This window comes from Triticum urartu, chromosome 7, assembly GCF_003073215.2.
Source record: "Triticum urartu cultivar G1812 chromosome 7, Tu2.1, whole genome shotgun sequence".
NCBI classification, from domain to species: domain Eukaryota; kingdom Viridiplantae; phylum Streptophyta; class Magnoliopsida; order Poales; family Poaceae; genus Triticum; species Triticum urartu.
In genome coordinates, this window is record NC_053028.1 from 685,537,337 (window position 1) to 685,542,046 (window position 4,710).

Genomic DNA, 4,710 nt, shown 5'->3' on the forward strand with positions numbered 1-4,710 from the left:
TGTTTGCTTCTTCGGGTTGGTTCCGGTAACGTCGCGTTTGTGAGGACCCATTCGACTATGTCTGTTTGTCTTCTTCATGGACCCGTTCTTCTTCCTTGCGGGATTTCAGGCAAGATGACCATACCCTTGAAATCACTTCTATCTTTGCTTGCTAGTCGCTCGCTCTTTTGCTATGCCTATGCTGCGATACCTACCACTTGCTTATCATGCCTCCTATATTGTTGAACCAAGCCCCTAACCCACCTTGTCCTAGCAAACCGTTGCTTGGCTATGTTACCGCTTTGCTCAGCCCCTCTTATAGCGTTGTTAGTTGCAGGTGAAGATTGAAGTTTGTTCCTTGTTGGAACATGGAGATGTTGTTCCTTATTGGAACATGTTTACTTGTTGGGATATCACTATATATCTTATTTAATTAATGCATCTATATACTTGGTAAAGGGTGGAAGGCTCGGCCTTATGCCTGATGTTTTGTTCCACTCTTGCCGCCCTAGTTTCCGTCATATCGGTGTTATGTTCCCGGATTTTGCGTTCCTTACGCGGTTGGGTAATAATGGGAACCCCTTGACAGTTCGCCTTGAGTAAAACTCTTCCAGCAATGCCCAACATTGGTCTTACCATTCGCCACCTAGCCTTTTCTTTTCCCTTGGGGGTCGCGCGCCCAAGGGTCATCATTATTTTAACCCCCCCGGGCCAGTGCTCCTCTGAGTGTTGGTCCAACCGAGCGATGTCCGGGGCTACCAGGGGCAACTCTGGGCTGGCCTACCCGACGTCTGGCTCATCTGAGTGTGCCCTGAGAACGAGATATGTGCAGCTCCTATCAGGATTTGTCGGCACATTCGGGCGGTGTTGCTGGATTTGTTTTAACTTGTTGAAGTGTCTTGTAGAACCGGGATACCGAGTCTGATCGGAATGTCTCGGGAGAAGGTCTATTTCTTCGTTGACTGTGAGAGCTTGTCATGGGCTAAGTTGGGACTCCCCTGCAGGGATTTGAACTTTCGAAAGCCGTGCCCGCGGTTATGGGCAGATGGGAATTTGTTAACGTCCGGTTGTAGAAAACCTGAAGATGACCTTAATTAAAATGCATCAACCGCGTGTGTAACCGTGATGGTCTCTTTCCGGCGGAGTCCGGGAAGTGAACACGGTGTTGGAGGTATGTTTGACGTAGGTTGCTTTAGGATCACTTCTTGATCATAGATTTTATCGACCGTGCCTTGCCTTCTCTTCTCGCTCTCACTTGCGTATGTTAGCCACCATATATGCTAGTCGCTTGCTGCAGCTCCACCTCATACCTTTACCTTACCCATAAGCTTAAATAGTCTTGATCGCGAGGGTGCGAGATTGCTGAGTCCCTGTGGCTCACAGATACTTCCAAAACCAGCTTGCAGGTGCCGATGAGTCCGTGCAGATGACGCAACCAAGCTCAGGAGGAGCTCGATGAAGATCTTGTCCTTTGTGTTGTTTCGTTCTAGTTGATCAGTAGTGGTGCCCAGTTGGGGTCGATCGGGGACCGTGTCGCATTTGGGGTTCTTCTTTTATTTTGGTTCCGTAGTCGGACCTTGATTGTATCTGTATGATGTAATGTTTTATTCATGTAATTGTGTGAAGTTGCGATTGTAAGCCAACTATGTATCTCTTTCCCTTATGTATTACATGGGTTGTGTGAAGATTACCTCACTTGCGACATTGCTTTCAATGCGGTTATGCCTCTAAGTCGTACTTCGACACGTGGGAGATATAGCCGCATCGAGGGTGTTACAAGTTGGTATTGGTATTATTCACAACGTGTAACTGGATTGACTATTGGTATAAACTATTGAATGAAAATAATGATGCCACATTGCAGCATAAATGCAAAAAATGAGGGCACTTAGGTTATCATTGAGGAGAGTCTCGTAGTGATGTACTTGAATTATTTTCCCTATTGTCTGTTGGGTTTCGTAGTAATTTCAAAAAAATTCCTACGCTCACGCAAGATCAAGGTGATGCATAGCAACAAGAGGGGAGAGTATGATCTACGTACCCTTGTAGATCGACAACGGAAGCGTTTGGTTGATGTAGTCGTACGTCTCCACGGCCCGACCGATCAAGCACCGAAACTACGGCACCTCCGAGTTCTAGCACACGTTCAGCTCGATGACGATCCCCGGACTCCGATCCAGCAAAGTGTCGGGGAAGAGTTCCGTCAGCACGACGGCGTGGTGACGATCTTGATGTACTACCATCACAGGGCTTCGCCTAAGCACCGCTACAATATTATCGAGGCCTATAGTGGAAGGGGGCACCGCACACGGCTAAGAATATGATCACGTGGATCAACTTGTGTCTCTAGGGGTGCCCCTGCCTCCGTATATAAAGGTTCAAGGGAGGGGGGCCGGCCGGCCAAGGTGTGGCGCGCCAGGAGGAGTCCTACTCCTTCTGGGAGTAGGACTCCCCCCTTTCCTAGTTGGAATAGGATTCGTGAAGGGGGGGGGAAGAGGAGAGAGGGGAGGAAGGGGGGCCGGCCCCCTCTCCTTGTCCAATTCGGACCAAGGGGGGAGGGGGCGCGGCCCATCTCTGGCCACCTCTCCTCTCTTCCACTAAGGCCCACTAAGGCCCATATACCTCCCGGGGGGTTCCGGTAACCTCCCGGTACTCCGGTAAAATCCCGATTTCACCCGGAACACTTTCGATATCCAAACATAGGCTTCCAATATATCAATCTTTATGTCTCTACCATTTCGAGACTCCTCGTCATGTCCGTGATCACATCCGGGACTCCGAACAACCTTCGGTACATCAAAATGCATAAACTCATAATATAACTGTCATCGTAACCTTAAGCGTGCGGACCCTACGGGTTCGAGAACAATGTAGACATGACCGAGACACATCTCCGGTCAATAACCAATAGCGGAACCTGGATGCTCATATTGGCTCCTACATATTCTACGAAGATCTTTTATCGGTCAGACCGCATAACAATATACGTTGTTCCCTTTGTCATCGGTATGTTACTTGCCCGAGATTCGATCGTCGGTATCCTATACCTAGTTCAATCTCGTTACCGGCAAGTCTCTTTGCTCGTTCTGTAATACATCATCCCGCAACTAACTCATTAGTTGCAATGCTTGCAAGGCTTAAGTGATGTGCATTACCGAGAGGGCCCAGAGATACCTCTCCGACAATCGGAGTGACAAATCCTAATCTCAAAATACGCCAACCCAACATGTACCTTTGGAGACACCTGTAGAGCTCCTTTATAATCACCCAGTTACGTTGTGACGTTTGGTAGCACACAAAGTGTTCCTCTGGCAAACGGGAGTTGCATAATCTCATAGTCATAGGAACATGTATAAGTCATGAAGAAAGCAATAGCAACATACTAAACGATGAAGTGCTAAGCTAACGAAATGGGTCAAGTCAATCACATCATTCTCCTAATGATGTGATCCCGTTAATCAAATGACAACTCATGTCTATGGTTAGGAAACATAACCATCTTTGATCAACGAGCTAGTCAAGTAGAGGCATACTAGTGACACTATGTTTGTCTATGTATTCACACATGTATTATGTTTCCGGTTAATACAATTCTAGCATGAATAATAAATATTTATCATGATATAAGGAAATAAATAATAACTTTATTATTGCCTCCAGGGCATATTTCCTTCAGTCTCCCACTTGCACTAGAGTCAATAATCTAGATTACACAGTAATGATTCTAACACCCATGGAGCCTTGGTGCTGATCATGTTTTGCTCGTGGAAGAGGCTTAGTCAACAGGTCTACAACATTCAGATCCGTATGTATCTTGCAAATCTCTATGTCTCCCACCTGGACTAGATCCCGGATGGAATTGAAGCGTCTCTTGATGTGCTTGGTTCTCTTGTGAAATCTGGATTCCTTCGCCAAGGCAATTGAACCAGTATTGTCACAAAAGATTTTCATTTGACCCGATGCACGAGGTATGACACCTAGATCGGATATGAACTCCTTCATCCAGACTCCTTCATTCGCTGCTTCCGAAGCAGCTATGTATTCCGCTTCACACGTAGATCCCGCCATGACGCTCTGTTTATAACTGCACCAACTGACAGCTCCACCGTTTAATGTAAACACGTATCTGGTTTGCGATTTAGAATCGTCCGGATCAGTGTCAAAGCTTGCATCAACGTAACCGTTTACGATGAGCTCTTTGTCACCTCCATATACGAGAAACATATCATTAGTCCTTTTCAGGTACTTCAGGATGTTCTTGACCGCTGTCCAGTGATCCACTCCTGAATTACTTTGGTACCTCCCTGCTAGACTTATAGCAAGGCACACATCAGATCTGGTACACAACATTTCATACATGATAGAGCCTATGGCTGAAGCATAGGGAACATCTTTCATCTTCTCTCTATCTTCTGTAGTGGTCGGGCATTGAGTCTTACTCAATTTCACACCTTGTAACACAGGCAAGAACCCTTTCTTTGCTTGATCCATTTTGAACTTCTTCAAAATCATGTCAAGGTATGTGCTTTGTGAAATTCCAATTAAACGTTTTGATCTATCTCTATAGATCTTTATGCCTAATATGTAAGCAGCTTCACCGAGGTCTTTCATTGAAAAACTCTTATTCAAGTATCCATTTATGCTATCCAGAAATTCTATATCATTTCCAATCAGTAATATGTCATCCACATATAATATCAGAAATGCTACAAAGCTCCCACTCACTTTCTT